Here is a 24279-nt window from a genome sequence, read left to right on the forward strand (position 1 = left end):
GGAGGTGTCTGGGGGGGAAATAGGGGTGCAGAAGAGAGGAAATGAAGGAGGGATCGATGCCGGCCAAGGATTTGTGGGTCAAACAGCCTAGTTTGAACTTACAACGCTCCGATACAGGAAGCCAATGAAGGGCTTTGAGCAGAGGACGGACGTGATGATGTTTTGGTTGATGGTAAATCAGGCGGGCTGCCTGATTCTGTATTAGCTGAAGTCTTTTAATTTGATATTGTGGGATACCTGCATACAGGGCGTTGGCATAGTCGATCCGAGAGATGACTAATGCCAGCAACACCAGGGTGAGAGCTTCGGTAGTCAAAAAATGGGCTATTTTACGAATTTTCCTAAGCTGGAAAAAGCAAGAGGACACTGTGGCACTGACCTGATGTTTCATGGAGAGATCGTGTGAGATGTAGACCCCCAGGCTTTTTACCTTGTCAGCAGGACAAGGAGAGGGGCCAAGGGAAAGGGGCCAGAAGGTGGAATTCCAGGGGTTGGATGGGCCTCCGACAAGAACAAGCTCCGTCTTGTCGGGATTAAGTTTGAGATGGTGAGCGCCCATCCAATTGCTGATATGGCAGAGGGTAGACTGGAAGTCCTGAGCTGCTTCATCCGAGGAGTCGAGATTGAAAATGAGCTGAATGTCATCTGCATAATTAAATGCAGTGACATTCCTTCCCCGGAGGGAGCGGATCAGGGGGGTGAGGTACAGATTAAAAAGGAGTGGGGACAAGGACGACCCCTGCGGCACACCGCAGGTGAGCTTCTTCCTGTCCGCCGAGAATTGGGAGAGTCGGACAGATTGGTGGCGGTTCGTCAGGAAGGAGCGGACCCAATTAAGGGCCGTCCCTCTGATGCCCGCCTCTTTGACACGGTCGACCAGGATGGTGTGGTCGACCGTGTCAAAGGCCGCCGACAAATCCAAGAGAATCAAGGCTTGGCTAATGTTGGAATCAGCGCCTCTACGAAGTTCCTCCATTACAGAGAGGATGACCGCCTCTGTCGAGTGGGCGGGTCTAAACCCTGCTTGCTGAGAGTCTAGGAAGTTGGAGTCCTCAATAAAGGAGCTGAGGACGCTGGTTACATATGCCTCAAGTACTTTGCTTAGGTAAGGAAGGAGGGAAATGGGACGGAAGTTGCCCATAACCGTGGGGTCAGCGTTGGGTTTCTTTAATATGGGTACTACCTCCGCGTTCTTAAACTGGCTGGGGACCTCACCGAGCAGAAGGGAGCTGTTCAGGAGGGCCAGCGGAAGGACGGGGCAAGCCGAAAAGGCAGCCCGGAGAATCGCGGGAGGGCAGCAGTCTGTGGGGGAACCAGAGGAGACTTTGTTGAGCAGGGCAAGGAAGACTTCTTCTGATATGGGGGGGAACTGAGTCAAGGAAACATATACAATCATTGATCATCAGCAGGGACTAGAGGCATGTTGGTTGGTATCTGGCCAACAGACATATCAGGTTTCGTGAACACACACTGATGTTACTTGACATGATGGAGTATTGTTTGAGTAACAATATATTTCTGTTTAATGGCAACCTTTACCGAGAGGTCAATGGCTGAGCCACGGGGTTATGTTTTTCTCCCAGTTTCGCCAATCTGTTTATGGGAAACTGGGAGGAAAACATACGGTCTGATCCCATTTTTCACTAAGATTTCAAAAACATGTCGATGTGGCTTCGCTACATCGACGATTTATTCATTGTATGGAAAGGGTCAACTGATGAGGCTGACATTTTCCTCAGAAAGTTAAATAACAATGATCGCAATATAGTCCTTAGTGGAACCATGAGCAAGACAGAAATATCTTGATGTCAAGTTGGAGATTAAAAACAACAAAGTACATACATCCTTACACCGCAAAGCGTCTGCTGGGAACAGCATTTTGAATGCCCTCAGCAGTCGCCCTGACAACCTTAAATGGTCAATTCCGTACTGGGAACTGCTGAGGGCAAAACGCAATTGTAACACCACTCAGGCGTATGTTTTGGAGAGTGAGGTTATCCTGGAGAGGTTCAGGGATAGGGGCTACCCTAACTGTGTGCTGAAAAAAAGCTCTTGAAAGAGCAAGTAAGGTAGAGAGGAGACAGACCCTGGCTGAAAATTCCACTGACATCAACAATGAGAATGACACCACCAGATTGGTCCTCACTTTTAGTTCAGATGCCCAGGCTATTAAGAAAATCATTGTAAAACACTGGGGGGTACTGAGGTCGGACAGTGTGATTGGGAAAGGTCTCCCGGAGAAACCCAGTATCACTTACCGGTGGAGTAGTAACAACAGAGATATGCTAATACACAGTGAAATTATACCACACCCCCCATCTAACATACAGGGCCTCAACTGTTTTTTTCCGTGTGGACACTGTAAAGCCTGCGCCCACAGCAAAAGTCATAAACAGGTTTGCTACAATGGGATTACTAAAACCATCGCCCAATTTTTGACATGTAGTTCCACTTTCGGGGTCTACGCCATTGTCTGTACCTGTAACAAGTGGTACAGTGACAGTACCACTTGTATGCCCAAAAAGCGTATTTTGGAGCAAACCCGAGCCATTACCAATTTTGACCCTAAATACCCTGTGGCACGCCATTTCAGGGAGCAACATTTTTCCAACACCAGAGATCTCAGTTACATCATCCTTTAACAGATCATCAAAAAGCCTAGGAGAGGGAACTGGGTCCTCACTCTGAGATAGAGGGAGTCGAAGATGATCATAGACTTCCAGACTAAGGCACCAGGGGGGTCTCAACCAAGAAGAAGAATTATCAGTCCATCTAAAAGAATACTGGTTGGGACATGCATGTGGTTCTGCTCAATTTCCTCCATGTCAAATTGACAATGACGTTATATGTTTTTTATAATTGTGTGTCCTGTTTGTTCCATTGATATGTATTTTGCAATGGCTGAGCTGCTTTTTCTGCCTATTTTTAACTTCTTTTTTATATTTTCTTTGTAGGAGGGAAAAGTGGGTCCCAAGTCACCTGCACTCACCTGTCACTGGCTTTTTCTGCCTTTCTTTTCTTCTATCAATCACGAGCACAAGGACGTTTTTTGCACTTACCTTTTACTACTTCAATACTACGGGTAACATACACATGCCTGGACTTTACTTTATTGACCCTCTTACTGCTGAGTGTGTTCAGGGAGGATAGCTGGCCTCCGGATTTTCCATCCGTTCCACTACCATTAGTAATTTTCTATCACAGTCTGGCACTGGCCAGTACTGGTGCTGTTGTTGCTTTTTCAATATCATTGATGTTTCTCCATGATTCATTGATCATTTGGATTGTCAGGCTATCATGATTATGGCTACATTCGATTTTGGCACTGGCCAACACGGAGATACCCGGGAGGAGTACGACATGATTTGTTTTACTTCTTATCCTTGCATTGTGGGCACTTTTTTTGGCAAAGCTATGCACATGTGATATTGTGAACTTTATTGCATGACCCACTGTTGACACTTGCGCCTGATGCGGCAGTTTCAAGAGGGGGCGGGACTCAGTGATGATGTGGTCCAAGGGGTGTTACCAAGCAACTTTAGGTCCGTCCGGCTACTTATTACGCTTATAGACAGAGCTATGATCTGTGTTTCAAGATTTCTGGTATACGGTAATGACTGCATAGACATTTCATTTATATGTAAGACTGTGACATTAATGCCTGTGTATGGGTTTAGCGATCTTGAAATATGAATTTATTCACTGACATACGTAACTGTTATTGTTTGATCATTGTTTTGATTATTCTTGTAACATGTCTTTGGGCATTAGGACACCGCTGATATTCTTGTTACTTGACAGTACTACTACATTAACTTTGCATGTGTAAAATAGGGACTGCAGTCCCATTTCTATGTTTATGTTCCCGAGCATTACAAATGTGGTGAAGGTTTTGCACGGGATTCACGCGATCAAGCCACTTTGTGTGGTGAAACGCGTTGTATATATATATATATATATATATATATATATATATATATATATATATATATATATATATATATGTATGTATGTATGTATATATATATATATATATATATATATATTCACTGAAAAAACCATAGGTTTCAGCCACGTTATTATTAGGAATTACCATTTAAAAACCTTAGAAATTCACTGAAAAAACCATAGGTTTCACAAATGTTATAGTTAGCTAGACATTTCACTCATACAAAACCATAGAAATTCCCCCGTTATAGTTAGTTCAGCTAACTCTAACTTGCACACCAGCAATGCACTGCTGATGACATCACATATTACATCACTCATGACATGGTCAGTGATATTACTCATTACATCACTGATGACATGTCAAATGACATCACTGATGACATCATTCAGTGAATGTGTGTCTTTCTGAAAAATAAATATTTTTTATATATGTATATCTAAAGGTCGATGGAAGAATAAATGGGTAAATAAGTGTCTAAATGGATTTTTTTTGTAAAAATGATTGCATAAGTGACTTATTAGGTGTATCTTAGTGAATGCATGTATTAGCGAGTAATGTTTAAATATTTAAATATCTGTATCAGTGTCTCACTTTGTGTATAAGTGGCTGCATGGGTTGGTGAGTGGCTACATGAGTGTCTATATGGGTTATTAGTTGTTTTTTTGAGTATCAGTATGAGTGTCTGCATGGTTTGGTGGGGGGTATTGCTTAGCGCATAGATGCATAAATAGATCAGATAACAAAACTCTTCCCAGGTGAGGATGCCATGGTGTGTAGAAGGTGCATCACATTATAAAGCCCTGCGCCAGAAGGAGGTGATATCACAGTACACAATAAGTATCATATCTCTGGGAATGTACCACTTATTGTACATCTGCTGATTAGTGTTATAATTTAGTGAATGGATTCTTTTAGAGTAGTGTAAAGATAAGCACATAGTGCTGTATTGTCAGTACTATACTGAAAACAGAAGTGTGATAGTGTTTACTGGAAGTGTAAGGATAGAGGTTGGGGAATTGAAAGTATAAAAGACAAGTTTGCGGGTGTATAGTAGACTACATGCATAGTCTATTGGGGTTTTCTCATGAACTACTGAACGGATTTACTCCATTTAACAAAAAGCACAATCTGTAAACCGAACTCTACCTCTCTGCTAAATTTGGTGTAATTACATTAGCGTATGCGTATGGTACGATGATAAAAAAAACAATGTTAAAGGAATGATATAGAATTCAATTTTAATATATTGGAACAAAATAATTAATAAAAAAATATTTTTCAATGTAGTTTTGTTATTACTTTACATTAAGAATATGAAATATAATGTAAAAAATACAATACATATAAATATTTATATTAAGAATGTAAGAAATTGGTATAAAAATAAATAAATATAATTATTAATGCATTTAATAATTATAATTTACAAAACCTTTGCAATTCACTGAAAAAACCATAAGTTTCACACCCGTTATAGTTAGGAATTAGCATTTAAAAAACCTTTGAAATTCACAGAAAAAAACCATAGGTTTCAGACACGTTATAGTTAGGAATTACCATTTAAAAAACCTTAGAAATTCACTGAAAAAACCATAGGTTTCACAAATGTTATAGTTAGCTAGACATTTCACTCATACAAAACCATAGAAATTCCCCCGTTATAGTTAGTTCAGCTAACTCTAACTTGCGCGCCGGCAATGCACTGCTGATGACATCACATATTACATCACTCATGACATGGTCAGTGATATTACTCATTACATCACTGATGACATGTCAAATGACATCACTGATGACATCATTCAGTGAATGTGTGTCTTTCTGAAAAATAATTATTTTTTATATATGTATATCTAAAGGTCGATGGAAGAATAAATGGGTAAATAAGTGTCTAAATGGATTTTTTTGTAAAAATTATTGCATAAGTGACTTATTAGGTGTATCTTAGTGAATGCATGTATTAGCAAGTAATGTTTAAATATTTAAATATCTGTATCAGTGTCTCACTTTGTGTATAAGTGGCTGCATGGGTTGGTGAGTGGCTACATGAGTGTCTTTATGGGTTATTAGTTGTTTTTTTGAGTATCAGTATGAGTGTCTGCATGGTTTGGTGGGGGTATTGCTTAGCGCATAGATGCATAAATAGATCAGATAACAAAACTCTTCCCAGGTGAGGATGCCATGGTGTGTAGAAGGTGCATCACATTATAAAGCCCTGCGCCAGAAGGAGGTGATATCACAGTACACAATAAGTATCATATCTCTGGGAATGTACCACTTATTGTACATCTGCTGATTAGTGTTATAATTTAGTGAATGGATTCTTTTAGAGTAGTGTACAGATAAGCACATAGTGATGTATTGTCAGTACTATACTGAAAACAGAAGTGTGATAGTGTTTACTGGAAGTGTAAGGATAGAGGTTGGGGAATTGAAAGTATAAAAGACAAGTTTGCGGGTGTATAGTAGACTACATGCATAGTCTATTGGGGTTTTCTCATGAACTACTGAACGGATTTACTCCATTTAACAAAAAGCACAATCTGTAAACCGAACTCTACCTCTCTGCTAAATTTGGTGTAATTACATTAGCGTATGCGTATGGTACGATGATAAAAAAAACAATGTTAAAGGAATGATATAGAATTCAATTTTAATATATTGGAACAAAATAATTAATAAAAAAATATTTTTCAATGTAGTTTTGTTATTACTTTACATTAAGAATATGAAATATAATGTAAAAAATACAATACATATAAATATTTATATTAAGAATGTAAGAAATTGGTATAAAAATAAATAAATATAATTATTAATGCATTTAATAATTATAATTTACAAAACCTTTGCAATTCACTGAAAAAACCATAAGTTTCACACCCGTTATAGTTAGGAATTAGCATTTAAAAAACCTTTGAAATTCACAGAAAAAAACCATAGGTTTCAGACACGTTATAGTTAGGAATTACCATTTAAAAAACCTTAGAAATTCACTGAAAAAACCATAGGTTTCACAAATGTTATAGTTAGCTAGACATTTCACTCATACAAAACCATAGAAATTCCCCCGTTATAGTTAGTTCAGCTAACTCTAACTTGCGCGCCGGCAATGCACTGCTGATGACATCACATATTACATCACTCATGACATGGTCAGTGATATTACTCATTACATCACTGATGACATGTCAAATGACATCACTGATGACATCATTCAGTGAATGTGTGTCTTTCTGAAAAATAATTATTTTTTATATATGTATATCTAAAGGTCGATGGAAGAATAAATGGGTAAATAAGTGTCTAAATGGATTTTTTTGTAAAAATTATTGCATAAGTGACTTATTAGGTGTATCTTAGTGAATGCATGTATTAGCAAGTAATGTTTAAATATTTAAATATCTGTATCAGTGTCTCACTTTGTGTATAAGTGGCTGCATGGGTTGGTGAGTGGCTACATGAGTGTCTTTATGGGTTATTAGTTGTTTTTTTGAGTATCAGTATGAGTGTCTGCATGGTTTGGTGGGGGTATTGCTTAGCGCATAGATGCATAAATAGATCAGATAACAAAACTCTTCCCAGGTGAGGATGCCATGGTGTGTAGAAGGTGCATCACATTATAAAGCCCTGCGCCAGAAGGAGGTGATATCACAGTACACAATAAGTATCATATCTCTGGGAATGTACCACTTATTGTACATCTGCTGATTAGTGTTATAATTTAGTGAATGGATTCTTTTAGAGTAGTGTACAGATAAGCACATAGTGATGTATTGTCAGTACTATACTGAAAACAGAAGTGTGATAGTGTTTACTGGAAGTGTAAGGATAGAGGTTGGGGAATTGAAAGTATAAAAGACAAGTTTGCGGGTGTATAGTAGACTACATGCATAGTCTATTGGGGTTTTCTCATGAACTACTGAACGGATTTACTCCATTTAACAAAAAGCACAATCTGTAAACCGAACTCTACCTCTCTGCTAAATTTGGTGTAATTACATTAGCGTATGCGTATGGTACGATGATAAAAAAAACAATGTTAAAGGAATGATATAGAATTCAATTTTAATATATTGGAACAAAATAATTAATAAAAAAATATTTTTCAATGTAGTTTTGTTATTACTTTACATTAGGAATATGAAATATAATGTAAAAAATACAATACATATAAATATTTATATTAAGAATGTAAGAAATTGGTATAAAAATAAATAAATATAATTATTAATGCATTTAATAATTATCATTTACAAAACCTTTGCAATTCACTGAAAAAACCATAAGTTTCACACCCATTATAGTTAGGAATTAGCATTTAAAAAACCTTTGAAATTCACAGAAAAAAACCATAGGTTTCAGACACGTTATAGTTAGGAATTACCATTTCAAAAACCTTAGAAATTCACTGAAAAAACCATAGGTTTCACAAATGTTATAGTTAGCTAGACATTTCACTCATACAAAACCATAGAAATTCCCCCGTTATAGTTAGTTCAGCTAACTCTAACTTGCGCGCCAGCAATGCACTGCTGATGACATCACATATTACATCACTCATGACATGGTCAGTGATATTACTCATTACATCACTGATGACATGTCAAATGACATCACTGATGACATCATTCAGTGAATGTGTGTCTTTCTGAAAAATAATTATTTTTTATATATGTATATCTAAAGGCCGATGGAAGAATAAATGGGTAAATAAGTGTCTAAATGGATTTTTTTGTAAAAATGATTGCATAAGTGACTTATTAGGTGTATCTTAGTGAATGCATGTATTAGCGAGTAATGTTTAAATATTTAAATATCTGTATCAGTGTCTCACTTTGTGTATAAGTGGCTGCATGGGATGGTGAGTGGCTACATGAGTGTCTATATGGGTTATTAGTTGTTTTTTTGAGTATCAGTATGAGTGTCTGCATGGTTTGGTGGGGGGTATTCCTTAGCGCATAGATGCATAAATAGATCAGATAACAAAACTCTTCCCAGGTGAGGATGCCATGGTGTGTAGAAGGTGCATCACATTATAAAGCCTGCGCCAGAAGGAGGTGATATCACAGTACACAATAAGTATCATATCTCTGGGAATGTACCACTTATTCTACATCTGCTGATTAGTGTTATAATTTAGTGAATGGATTCTTTTAGAGTAGTGTACAGATAAGCACATAGTGCTGTATTGTCAGTACTATACTGAAAACAGAAGTGTGATAGTGTTTACTGGAAGTGTAAGGATAGAGGTTGGGGAATTGAAAGTATAAAAGACAAGTTTGCGGGTGTATAGTAGACTACATGCATAGTCTATTGGGGTTTTCTCATGAACTACTGAACGGATTTACTCCATTTAACAAAAAGCACAATCTGTAAACCGAACTCTACCTCTCTGCTAAATTTGGTGTAATTACATTAGCGTATGCGTATGGTACGATGATAAAAAAACAATGTTAAAAGAATGATATAGAATTCAATTTTAATATATTGGAACAAAATAATTAATAAAACAATATTTTTCAATGTAGTTTTGTTATTATTTTACATTAAGAATATGAAATATAATGTAAAAAATACAATACATATAAATATTTATATTAAGAATGTAAGAAATTGGTATAAAAATAAATAAATATAATTATTAATGCATTTAATAATTATCATTTACAAAACCTTTGCAATTCACTGAAAAAACCATAAGTTTCACACCCGTTATAGTTAGGAATTAGCATTTAAAAAACCTTTGAAATTCACTGAAAAAACCATAGGTTTCAGACACGTTATAGTTAGGAATTAGCATTTAAAAAACCTTAGAAATTCACTGAAAAAATCATAGATTCCACAAATGTTATAGTTAGCTAGACATTTCACTCATACAAAACCATAGAAATTCCCCCGTTATAGTTAGTTCAGCTAACTCAAACTTGCGCGCCAGCAATGCACTGCTGATGACATCACATATTACATCACTCATGACATGGTCAGTGATATTACTCATTACATCCCTGCTGACATGTCAATTGACATCACTGATGACATCATTCAGTGAATGTGTGTCTTTCTGAAAAATAAATATTTTTTATATATGTATATCTAAAGGCCGATGGAAGAATAAATGGGTAAATAAGTGTCTAAATGGATTTGTTTTGTAAAAATGATTGCATAAGTGACTTATTAAGTGTATCTTAGTGAATGCATGTATTAGCGAGTAATGTTTAAATATTTAAATATCTGTATCAGTGTCTCACTTTGTGTATAAGTGGCTGCATGGGTTGGTGAGTGGCTACATGAGTGTCTATATGGGTTATTAGTTATTTTTTTGAGTATCAGTATGAGTGTCTGCATGGTTTGGTGGGGGGTATTGCTTAGCGCATAGATGCATAAATGACTGACTCACTGTATGTGTATTGAAGACAGCATGCGTGCAGGACTGTATGGGAGGATGATTGTGTGTATGGGTTTGTTAGTGAGTGAATGACTGTCTCAATAGTATCGTTATGAGTAACTACATATGTTTTAAACTAGTATATATGAGTATTGATGTATATAAGTGAGTATATAGGAAAGTGACAGATTGGAAGTGTTTCTGTATAAATAAGTATGTGTTTCTATAACTGATTGTTTAAGAGAGTAAGTATGTGTACGTTTCTGTAGAAATAAGTGTAGTGGTGTGTGTAGAGCTGTATATGCAAGTAAATGGATGTTTATTTGCATGTGTGAGTATGTGTTTGAATAACTATATGTATAAGTGTAGGTGTGTAACAGGATGTATAGGTGTATGAGTACATATGATGAGTGAGTACATGCATGAGTGACTATATAGAACTATTGGTGAATGAGTGGATGTGTATGTAGATTTTGGAATTACTGAATAGGTTGTTCTAACTGGTATTGGTATCTCAATTTATTTTGAAACTTTTAGTTTCTATTTTTGAATGTGTGTATCAAGTGTTATATTACACTGAGAGCAGGTCTGCCACTCTTTCACAAGGATGCTGTCATCAGTGATGTCATTTGAGATGTCATCAGTGATGTAATGAGTGATGTCACTGACCATGTCATGAGTGATGTAATATGTGATGTCATCAGCAGTGCATTGCAGGCGCGCAAGTTATAGTTAGCTAAACTAACTATAACGGGGGAATTTCTATGGTTTTGTATGAGTGAAATGTCCAGCTAACTATAACATCTGTGAAACCTATGGTTTTTTCAGTGAATTTCTAAGGTTTTTTAAATGCTAATTCCTAACTATAACGTGGCTGAAACCTATGGTTTTTTCAGTGAATTTCAAAGGTTTTTTAAATGCTAATTCCTAACTATAACGGGTGTGAAACTTATGGTTCTTTCAGTGAATTGCAAAAGTTTTGTAAATGATAATTATTAAATGCATTAATAATTATATTTATTTCTTTTTATACCAATTTCTTACATTCTTAATATAAATATTTATATGTGTTGTATTTTTATATTATATTTCATATTCCTAATGTAAAATAATAGCAAAACTAAATTGAAAAATACTTTTTTATTAATTATTTTTTTCCAATATATTAAAATTGAATTCTATATAATTCCTTTAACATTGTTTTTTTATCATCGTACCATACGCATACGGTTTTGTAATTACACCAAATTTAGCAGAGAGGTAGAGTTCGGTGTACAGATTCTGCTTTTTGTTAAATGGAGTAAATCCGTTCAGTAGTTCATGAGAAAACCCCAATAGACTATGCATGTAGTCTACTATACACCCGCAAACTTGTCTTTTATACTTTCAATTCCCCAACTTGTATCCTTACACTTCCAGTAAACACTATCACACTTCTGTTTCAGTATTGTACTGACAATACATCACTATGTGCTTATCTGTACACTACTCTAAAAGAATCCATTCACTAAATTATAACACTAATCAGCAGATGTACAATAAGTGGTACATTCTCAGAGATATGATACTTATTGTGTACTGTGATATCACCTCCTTCTGGCGCAGGGCTTTATAATGTGATGCACCTTCTACACACCATGGCACATCTTTTACACTACCAGTGCATCACAAAAGTGACGTAACAGCTGTGTTAAAAGTAGCACAAGGGGGTTGTATATCTACCCCTAACACATACAAATTCACCCAGGCAGTTTCATCAGCAGTGCAACTTGAAGCATAGACTTGTAACATATTTATATGGATATGTTGCATTCAAGTGCTTCAGAGGTACTACAGTATACCATAGGTAAACACCTTATAGATGTGTGCTGTAGCACTTCCTTATAGATCTGCATTTTCACATTCATCATACACTAGTAATGTAAATATAAATGTAAATGTAAATGTGTGGGACTTGTAAAGCGCACTGTTGCCTGGGAGCATCCTGGCGCTGAAGACCACTGGGGAACCCGTCCCAGCTTTCCCTGTGAGATGGTCCCTTCTCGTCATCTCCAAGGTGAAACCAGGCATCCCCGGCGTCTGTGGGGGCCGTTGTAGAGATGAGGCAAGCTTAAGCCCAGAGTTGCCGAGTGTGATCCCTCGTTAGGGTAGGCACTGAGGCGAGAATTATGTTTTCATTTTTTCATTTATGAACTACACATTCATTCTGACAAACTTTTATACATTAACATAGAAATATAGTTCTTTCTTTGACCACTGAAGGTAGTTATAAAAATAACTGGGTTTTTTTGTGTTTTTAGTTTTCTTTTTTTTTGTGTTTTGTCAACAAGTTTTTTTTTAAAACCCGAAAAATGGAACTGGAACCCAAAAAGTGTCCAACTGGAACAAAAGAATAAAAAAAAAACCTAATTTCAAAGACAGCGATGCTCCTGCGTCCTGCGTTTGATCACATCAATAGACTGTTCCCTATGACACAAAAGTTTATTGCAATGAATGCATACAATGTTAACGTCAGCAAAATCAGGATCAATTTGTGGGTGTGGACTGCTTGCTGAAAATTCTGCTGCAGTAGTTGATGTGCTTGGTGCAGAAGCAGGTGGGTTCTCCTGCAACCTCCGTGTTGCAGCTCGAGCAAAGTTATTGTGGTGCAAGTTCTTCGTGTGTCGCGCCATATTTGCTGTGCCAAAGGAGTATATTTTAGATGGATCACCCCTTGAAAGACTTGTTTGGCAAATTTTACAGGTTACCTTTGGAGCATTAACCTTTTTTGCCCTTCTGGAAAAGTAAAAAATTGCCAAATTAGAGCTTCTTTCCTCTTCTATGGAGGTTCTCCAGGAATGAAATATTCCTCTGAAGAATGGCTGGAAGATGAGTCCATTGCTGTTATTATGGTGATCTTCCTTCTATTTGACAGGATTCTCAGAACAGATGCTTCTTCTTAGAAAGACAAAGTAGAATGATTAAAATGGGATGAAACTTTCAACAATTGGAATACAAACTACTATGAACCAATCAAATCCCATCTTTTAAAGTCACATGGCTTTGCATCCACTTACACAGAGCGTACTGTGCTCTTAGGATGCGAGTACACATAATGTTCCACCGCGATTAGTGTAATTGCTTTTAAAAGTAATATACGATTGTTTAAAGTTTAAAAAAACTATTTTCATAACTATTCTACATAATGTATTCTGTTAGTAAGTTCATTACATGCATAAATATATGTTTTTAAACAATTAAAAACATTCACGCCTTTCGCGTACGGGGAGCCGTAAATGATGTAACATGGAAGCTTTAATGCGACACGTAACGTCGAAGCGTATTCGTAGTGCATGCGCGAGTACGCGCTGAGAATGATTAGCTATACAAACTATGGTGCAATCACTCTCGCATGTCAAATCAGAGGACAAGGCGCGCTACGAGAATAGTTACAAGTTGTCACTCATTGGAGATCGGATTCTGGGTCTGCCTCTGCGCACATAAAAACCCCGCCCCATCTCTCTCTGTTGTTAATTATTAGTGCACACACTCACACTTGCGCAGTGCACCCCCGTCCACACTTTTCCACATATCACCACGTACCTTTCTTGCTATTACTAAGCCTGGAACCCAATACATTAGCCAATGGGAGGTCCCCCAGGTCCGTCATTCTTCTAGACCGCAAACAACGCTACCAATAACGACCCTGGACTTACTTTGGTCAGCCCCCGCGATTCCCATATAAAACGGATAGTGACCTAACCACGCTCTCTTTTGCCTCCGCTGCGGTGTCAGTCAGACTCTCATCGTTGTCGATTGTACTACAAACTTTTGCTCGAGCGGAGGAGGACTCATGACACTCGACTTCGTGTAACTGCTGCTGCCTTCCAGCCAGGCCATCATAGCCACAGTGCCGGCGTCGCCCGCGCCCACCCACCCAGGCCCAGCCAAAGCCCCAGCCTTTGAAGACAAGACAAGAGACGACAAAAGCAAAGGTAGGAGAAGCCGCTGTATATTGTACCTGCATGATAGTATTTTTTTTTTTTACTGTCACGTGGCCCTTGAAGCTCTGGTTTGCTTTATTTTTGTGCGACACATACTTTGTACTTAATTGTATTTGCTCCCTCCTAATCCTTCCGTGACTTTTAATATTTATTGCTACCTCACGTGGCCTTCCCGGGCCTCTATTGTTATTGATCGTATATGGTTGATCGTAATATTTCCTTCTGCGTCACGGGGGCCCTACTAGGCCTTTTCTAAATAAATTGTGCGTCCATCAATTTCTGTGTCGTATTTTTGAAGTGTCACGTGCTTTAGCCTGTATTCTTATAAATTGTGCGTTCAGAATAGTATTATTTTTTGACTGCGTCATGTGGCCCTCGCAGCTCTGTTTTTCTTTATTTTTTTGCTCCATGTGCTTTGTACTTCATCGTTTATCTTCCCTCCTAATCGTCCTGTAACTTTTAATAATTATGGCTACCTCACGTGGCCTTCCCGGGCCTCTATTGTTATTGATCATATATGGCTGATCTTAATATTTCCTTCTGCGTCAAGGGGCCCTATTAGGCCTTTTCTAAATAAATTGTGCATCCATGAATTTCTGTGTACTATTTTCGAACTGTGCCCTGTGCTTTAGCCTGTATTGGTCCAATTTGTGCATTCATATTAGTATTATTTTTTTTACTGCGTCACATGCCCCTGCCAGCTGTTTTGCTTTACTTTTCTGTGGCACATGCTCTGTGCTTCATCATATTTGCTCCCTCCTAATCCTCCCGTGACTTTTAATGTTTATTGCTACCTCACGTGGCCTTCCCGGGCCTCTATTGTTATTGATCGTATATGGTTGATCGTAATATTTCCTTCTGCGTCACCGGGCCCTATTAGGCCTTTTCTAAATAAATTGTGCGTCCATGAATTTCTGTGTCTTGTTTTTGAACTGTACCCCGTGCTTTAGCCTCTGTTGGTATAATTTGTGCATTCATATTAGTATTATTTTTTTACTGCGTCATGTGTCTCTCCCAGCTCTATTTTCCTTTTTTTTTCTCCCATGAATTTTAATATTTATTACTGCCTCACATGGCCCAGGCCTGTTTTCTTACATATTGTGCTTTCATAAATATATATATGTTGCATTTTTGTACTACGCCACGTGCTTTGTGTTTTAACATACGTACTCTCTCGTAATCATCATATTTGCTCCCTTTTAATCCTCCACTGACTTAACATTTCTTGCTTTCTCACGTGACCTATAGTTGTTTTTTTTTCTGTGCTCTAGTTGGTCTACGAAAGTTTTGCCTCCTCAGATTACCATAGATTTAATTCATAATAATTGTTGCATTCATAACTTTGACACTACAGTGTTGTACTGGCCCTTTATTTGTCTTGGGATACCTAACCATTTTCCCTCTCTCATACAACTTTATATAACATGCTTTCGCCAAAATACATGTTTTCGACACTTCACCACTTCATGATAAGTCTTTAAGTGCAATTGCTGCCTTTTTTGAAAGTGTAATGGTGATTGTTTGTCCATGATTAAAATGTTACTCTTGATAGTTATGTATACCAAGACTGCTCATGTACATGCTACTACTGGACTTACAACAGTAACTGTGCCATCCACACAAGAAACTCTAAATATAAAAACCAAGCCTATCACTGCAGGGCCTGAGCGCCCTTTGTTAAACTGTCATGTTTTCAAACTGCATCGATTTGACAGACCTTACCTCTGTATTTGTATAGACTGTACTCTGTATCCCTCGCTTAAACTTTCTAAACACAACATATTTTTCAAACTACATTAATATAAGAAAGTTATTTTGTATTAACTGTGTTTAAGAAACTTTTCTGTTAGGTTGTTAAACTAATTTCTTCCTTAAGAAATGTTACTTTTTCATAATTAATTTGCAGGAAGCATAACCAATGAAAATTCACCAGCACATGATCAATCTCTACAACGTGATCAATCTTCACAATGTGATCAATCTTCACAACCTGTACCAGGTACACCACGTTCTGCTACATGTATATTGTGTATACTATACCTAATAGCGTATGATGTACATATTGGTTCCTCTTTAGAAGCTTGTGTGCTTTCATATATTTTTACAACTAATCGATACCTTCCTCTCAAACATGTCTCTCAACACCAAATGTATGTAAATTTTCATTCCTATTACAGTTACTTATCTTTAAGTAACAATTTCCCAGCAATGTGTGTACTAAAATTCTCTACTCTGAAACCTATGATTGGTATGACATTTAGGTTTGAATTTTGCTCAACATATACATTTGTTATTATTTTTTCAGTTTGCAGAATACTACCCAACTCAGCATCCAGTAGCCCAGATTTTTACTAATGTAATATTTCTTAAGAATTTTGGACTGACAATTCCAATAAACCTAATGGAGACATCATGTTTGACTTTAAACAATAATATGATACAAGTTGTGGGTTTGCTGTATGGTCTCCACATTTTGGAACACTCTAAGCCTATATATCCAGTGTATAATCCTATTGGTTGGTGGTGCTCAAAAAATGGTGTTTACGTACCCACCCACCAGGGTAACGATAATATTCAAGACCAAAGAACGCCCAGAACAAAAAATCTATGTTTACCATGTAAATAAATATAAAGTTTTCATTTCAGAAAGCTATTGACCTTTAAAAAATGCAATCTTAATACCAAGTTACTTTTCACTAGCTTCCCAACAGGCCCAATGTTTGGATTGCAGCAGATGACCTCCACCTTCACTTTCTAAAAGCAAATGTAAATCTTACTTACCTTTTACTGGTTAAATATATAAAAAATGTATCTTTTTATGTAACATGATCGCATGCAACATGTCTGAGTAGACATTTGCACACTCCTGCAATCTAGTGTTGTGTCTGAATTATGTTAACAAGTAATGTAGAGACAAACTTCTTTCAGCTGTCACGGTTTGCACAATCCTTTTAGAGTTGGACCAGACTTCCTCTAACATTCCTACTTAATTTTCTTTTTGAAATTCAACAACTATTTTGTTTAGGTGTTGAAATATAAATTTAAATCTTCCGCCTCTTTGAAAGTCAAGAAGCAATACTGCCTCTCTACATATGATTGTTCAATTGTACTATAAAAAGTAGTGGTAATTCCACTATCACTATGGTAGATATTTGACAATAGAATCTATGATATAGTTACACCACTATTCCATGGTCCTAATCAAAAAAAGGTGTTTACACTCAACAAAAAGAACAATTGAGCACTTTTTAAGCTGGACAGTATTGTTTCTAAACACCCTTTCACTGCTTTCTTCCATACCTATAACAATAACATAACATAACCTTCAAAAAATATGTCATGCATTGACATGCATATTCTTTCAGGTCTATATATCTCTAATGTAAAACAAGCGTACTTGGTTTTCTTTTCTCACTGACATATATAAACTCATCATTCACTCCTATTGCAAGCTTTTATAATCCTGAATACTGAATACTACGTTTTGTGTGAGAAGGTGCCCATGCATAACCATGCTAAGTTTTCTTTACCTGCATGGACACATGTAGTGTAACCTGTCCAACACTTTAAAATGCTACCCTCGTACTACTCCTAAAGGCAGATATAGAATTCAACCGTTCATCATAAAATAGAATTGGATATCACTAAGTGCAAAGTATTTCTGTATTATATAAGCCCTAATGTGTCCCTTAAAGATTCCAGCGAAGTCCAGACACATACTAACTGAAACACACCAACCACTAGTAACCTGTAAAATTTGCCAAACAACTCTTTCAAGGTGTGATCAATCCAAAAAATAATCCTTTGGCACAGCAAATATAGTGCAACACATAAACAACTTGCACCCCAACAACTTTCCTTGAGCTGCAACACAGAGATTGCAGGAAAACCCACTTCCTGCTGCACCAAGCACATCAACTGCTGCAACAGCATCTTCAGCAAACAGTCTATACTCACATATTGATCTTGAATTTGGTAAACCTAAATATCTATGCATTTATTTGGATCAACTCTTCTGTTACGTGAAACAGTTTATCAACCTCATCAAAAAAAAGAAACGGGACCATTGCTGTCCTTAACATTAGTCATTAGACATTTATCAAGCTTCTTTGTTGTAAAAACTACCCCGTCCAAAGGCAGTAAGAAATGTGCACACTTGCTACCTTAATTGCATCCTTTCTATCACACAGTGTGTGTACTTTGTCCACTTGCATTGGTTGCTTAGATGTGCTACCCATTTCTCAAGTTCCCACAGCAGAATCCAATGCACAGTCTGTGTAAGGGACTGGAAATCCAAATATCCACTTCCCTCACAAGGCAGTGGGTACTTTGCGCATCTATAGCCTTTCTTATTTTTCACCTTTTTTATCTTCCACTCAATCAACACATAATCTACATGGACACACACCTACTTGCTGCCTTCCTTGGCTGGGGTTATCAATTATTCTTGAATTTCATATTCTAATTCAAAGTCATGGCCCTTTATCAAGCCTTTTTTGTAACTACTTCCCTGCTAAAGGCAGTGGTTAATTTACACACTTGCAGCCTTACTTATTTTTTACATTATTCATCTTCCACTCAATCAACACATCATCTACACACACAAACCTACGTGCAGCCTTTCTTGACTATGGGTATCAACTATTCTTCTGTTTCATATTCGTATTCAAAGTGCAGGCCCTTTATCGAGCCTTTTTGTTGTAACAACTAACCCAGCTGAATGCAGTAAGAAATTTGCACACTTACTGCCTTTCTTGGCTGGGGTTATCAATTATTCTTGAATGTCATATTCTGATTAAAAGTCAAGGCCCTTTATCAAGCCCTACTGTTGTAGCTACTAACCCGGCCAAAGGCAGTGGGACATTGGCACATTTCCTGGCTTTCTTGGCTGAGGTTATCCATTATTCTTCAAGTAATTCAAAGTTCAGACCCTTTATTAAACCTTCTTGGTAACTACTACCTGTAAATGACAGTAATGGTCTCTGTAAAAGTTCTATGCCATGTTCAGTCATTTCTCCAGTTTGTATTTCTTGTAGAATAGTTCCATATTTAACATCATTTCCTTGTTGCACATTTGTAATAAGTTCCTTATATCCAAAATATGACCAAATGTTAACATTTTCAATGCTACATTACATCGTTTACTTATACTACCTGTGGAACATGACAACAAATTGGAATACCACGAGCTATCTGGAGAAGCTTGTTGTGAAGACACTTGAAGAAAATAACATTTCTCATTATTCATGACCTAAGCATTGTATCAAACTTAATGCTTGCCTTTGTGCATTTAAGAATGCTACAAATTCTTAAAACAGAGTATGACATATTACTCTCGATTTATTTAAAGCAGAAACAATTGTACTATGTCCTCAGATTCTTTTAACGGTACAAAATAGCATTCACCGATGTTTCTGTCAAGTAGTACCTTCGATCTACATTGCAGACAGCAGGGTTCACAACTTCAAATCAGCTTTGGATGTAAATTTCTCTTCAGTATCTGTGCTCACAACAGCTTTCAATCATTTCAGCACTGAGTACAGTTAGCAACAAGATACCAAGACCACCAGCACTACAGAAAACATTCAATACATTTCAAACAGAGACAATTGCACAATGTCCTCAGATTTTCTTAAAGTTTGAACAGTAGGAAATTCAGCCTTCATTTAATGCAGAGGGAATTCCACTATATGTCTTCACATTTTCTTTAAATAACTGACAAAAAGCATTTGTCTATCTCTGTGTCAACTGCCTTCAATCTACATTGTGCAAGGAATGTACAAGCTCAGCGCCAAAGATACTACTTACTCACTCCACCATAAATAATCACCAAGAAGAGTGAACACTTTTGTTATAGTGAAACATACTATTCCTTTTAAATGGAATTGATGCAGAATTCAATCGACAGAAGACATTACTTCAATTACTGTTCCCCCCCCCCCCCCCCCAATCATGTATCATCACAGGGTATGTTCAACCTCAGCGCCAAAGGTATTACTAACTCAGTGCACCAGAAATCATCAACACATGACCGTGTTGAATAACATGACTTATTTACAAAAAAAAAATAACCTACTTTTTGGAGATATAGTTCAACTTACTTCTGTGAATGAACAACCAACATTAATTTAAAAAATTTGATTTTAAAGACTTTGCTACCAATGCATCCTGCTTGGACCACGCATAATCGCAGACTTCACAGAACTTTCCCCCAGATTCATCAAAGTCATGTTTTGCGAGTCCTTAATAGCGAATTTTAAGGAATCGCTATTAAAGACTCGCAAAACGGGATGCATGTAGAAATCGCAATATTTTTAGCGATTTCTACTCCTTCCTTATTTGCGATTCGCTAATTGCTAATCGCAAATAAGGAATGGCTTTCCCATTCATTCCTATGGGCCTTAAGGCCCATAGGAATGAATGGGGAGTTATTCCTTATTTGTGATTAGCAATTAGCGAATCGCAAATAAAGAAGCAATTTCAAGGGTGCCAGGGTGTCCAAAGGACACCCTGTTGCACCCCTGATATGGTAATGTACACGGGTGTTGCGCACACACATGTCCCAAGGACATGTGTGTGTAACATACAACTCAGTAAAATGCACTAAAGTGCATTTTTCGAAGTTTTTGCTATTTACCACGTAGTTAGACTTCGCGGTAAATAGCGGCCCCAGATTGCGAATTCACAATTTTGAAATGGTTCATGCATTGCATTTAAGGAATCTCAAATTGAGATTCCTTAAATGCAAATAATCGCAATGTAGCAATTTCTACAATTGCGATTTTTGCATTTGGGATGATGCATCCCAAATGCAAAAATACCGCTCGCAAAGGGCCAGATTCTCAGATTCTGGACCTTTGCGAGCGGATTTTGGTTTGATGAATCTGGCTGTTTGTTCCTTCAGGTGCCACTAACTCATTCCACCACTTATCATCGCTGCATTCACACACACTAAATCAACCAATATTGTGCAGCTGTAATTAATGACACTTAGTCATGAAGTCTTGGTAACCGCTACCTCCTACCATCACCACAAGTCCATATTCAGCCAGAATTGAACTGATTCTTCATTTATTACGCATAAAGTACAGTACCAAATAAAGTAATCTACCTCAAACCTACACAAAATTGCCACTTGCCCTTACCAAGCCAGAATTCACAAGACCAATAAAAATTACTATTAGTACATGCTACCCGGACCACACATCTTCGCAAGCTCCACAAACCTTGTTGTTTCAGGTACCACTAACTCAGTGGAAACTAAACTAAGTATAACACCTATTTCATATTCTGATTTAAACTCAACACCATTTATGGCAGCTGAGGCAAGATGGCTGCTGAAGGTTTGCAGTAAGCAGTCGCATCTCACTCCTCCTCCCCTCCTCAATCCTGAGATGAGCGTGACTTCCCCAGGAGATGAGAATGGATCCCTGGTCCCTGGGTCAGGAGATACAAGGCAGTAAGCCCAGACGCTGGATAGGCATACTGTGGTGGAGATATACTGGGAATAATATTCAGAAAATAAGACTCCGGACCCAAAGGAAGCTTTCGGTTGGACTCGCACTTGAAAACAGCGGAGCGCCGTAGCGCTCAGGGGGAGACACTGCCACACACCCACCTGGCAGCACAGCACGCCGTGAGGACAACGGCCATCACCCAGCCCCCAGGACCGCCGTGAGGGAAACGGCTCTGACCGCAGGACAAGCTCTCCGGCAGCAGCGGGAGAACCACAACTCCCAGCTGCCCGGATAGCCAGTGACGCCGCAGACGCGCCCGGAGGCGCTTGAAAACAGCGGAGCGCCGTAGCGCTCAGGGGGAGACACTGCCACACACCCACCTGGCAGCACAGCATGCCATGAGGGCAACGGCCACCACCCAGCCCCCAGGACCGCCGTGAGGGAAACGGCTCTGACCGCAGGATGAGCTCTCCGGCAGCAGCGGGAGAACCACAACTCCCAGCTGCCCCGGATAGCCAGTGATGCCGCAGACGCGCCCGGAGGCGCCTGAAAACAGCGGAACGCCTCTCGCCTCGCTAGTTGCACGCAGGAGCAACCGGGAGAAGCCCAGGACAAGGGCGGGGCAGTCTTTGGCAGTCCGAGGCAGGAGGAGGCGGGGCGGGGCCACCCCCCTAACAACACCTCAACCACGAACAATGGGTAAGCGTAAGAAAACACCGACCTGTGAGGATGAGGGGGAAAAAGCCAAAATGCCCAGATACTCTAAGTCCATCTTGTCATATCTTTCCTCAGCAGTGGGGGTCCTTACAAAAGAAATTGCTAGAACCAAACAAGAACTGGGTCTGACATTGCCGGCGGTAGCGGAGCCCCCTACTCCCGAGCTGTTCCCCACCAGCCCAGCGGGCTCAACGATAGTGGTTCCCCCTATACCTTTGGACCCCGTGGTAATTATCAACACTAATCCCGCCTCCCTAGCCACAACAGCAACCAAGCCTAGTACCCCCATTAAGCCATCGCAGCCTTGTCAACAGGCAGCCCAACCGCCAAAGGGGCCCAAAGGGAAAAAAACCAAAGCAGTGGCTTCGGCCATCAAACTAACTGAGCCTCTTGGGGACCAACTGGAGGCACTTTTCGGTGCTAGAATTGAGCCATTGCTAGTGGGGATTGCAAAAGACATTGTTGACACACTAAATTCCTGCTTGTCCGATCTCCTCAAGAAATGTGCACAGTTGGATAAAATCATTACCTCTTACACGACGCCCTTGGGGCAGCCTAAGAGGGGCACTCCGCCTCAAGATCCAGGAGGGCCAAGTCCCTGTACCACAGTCCCACCCCAGAAGGGAGAGGGGACAGTTCCCAGAGGGCAGCTTTCCCGTTCAATCACATCTGCAAGCCAGGCGGGTCAAACATCTATCGCCCACCCACGGTTGCCTCCACCCACGTCCCCGCACAGGAAATTAAAACCAAGCAAGTATAACTTGAATTTACCTCCGGCTGCTGCCCCTTTGGTGGCAGTATTTATAGGAGTGCCACCGCTTGAAGAGGGTGATTTTGAATCCACCAGGAACCTTCTACATAAAGCAAGAACTTGGTGTGCTGATTCCTCCAGTGGGGAGAACCCTGAAGACTTGCTTATCTTTGCAAGGAGAGTGGGGTGGGTTGGGAAAAGACCCAAAATCACCAAGGGGGACTGTGTGGTCATAAATTTCAACAGGCCCAACCTGGCAGATAAACTTTTCTGGGACGGTTCATTTATAACTTCCAAAGATTATGTGAGACCCGTACCACTGGGGTTCTTTTATCCTCCCATGAGAAGAACTTATGTTGGATACCGTCACGGCACCACAAGCCCAACCTTGATCGTACGCCCAGGGGCAGGTTCCGTTGCGGCCGCTACCATGGGCTCCCCTCAACGCCCTGTCCAAAGTCCAGAATCCACATCACTGCCACTACAAGCTCAAGGGGCGGGCGACGCACCATCAGTCAGTGGGACACCCACCAGTAACCGTTTTGCTCCATTATCAGGCACGGAGGGTTTGGAGGGTATGGAGGGCTTGGAGGAGGTCGATTGACCATCAGCTCAAGGGCGACCCCTCCAAATTGGATCTGGTGAGCGGGGGAAGGACATGGTTTGCAAACTCGCTAGCTGGAACGTGGCAGGTATCAAAAGCAAGGTAACAAATGAGGATTGGGTGGGAGTGGTTCGCGGATACGAAGTTATCGCCATGCAGGAGACTTGGGACACAGCAGATAGTTTCTGCCTGGACGGCTTTACTAGCTTCGTTAAGGCTGCATCCTCAAGTAGCTCAGGTAGAGCTAGGGGTGGTCTCATAACCCTTTTTTCCCTGAAACTCAGAGGCTCGTTGAAACTGGTCAACAATCCCTGCCCAAACCTGCTAATAGTTGAAAGGTTAGTTCCCCCTTCCATGAGCACCTTTTATATCAATTGTTATAATTCAATGAACAAGGATACTAGCAATAATAGTATTGCTAGCTTAG

The sequence above is a fragment of the Lissotriton vulgaris genome, chromosome 10 (assembly GCF_964263255.1).
Source record: "Lissotriton vulgaris chromosome 10, aLisVul1.2, whole genome shotgun sequence".
Lineage (NCBI taxonomy): Eukaryota > Metazoa > Chordata > Amphibia > Caudata > Salamandridae > Lissotriton > Lissotriton vulgaris.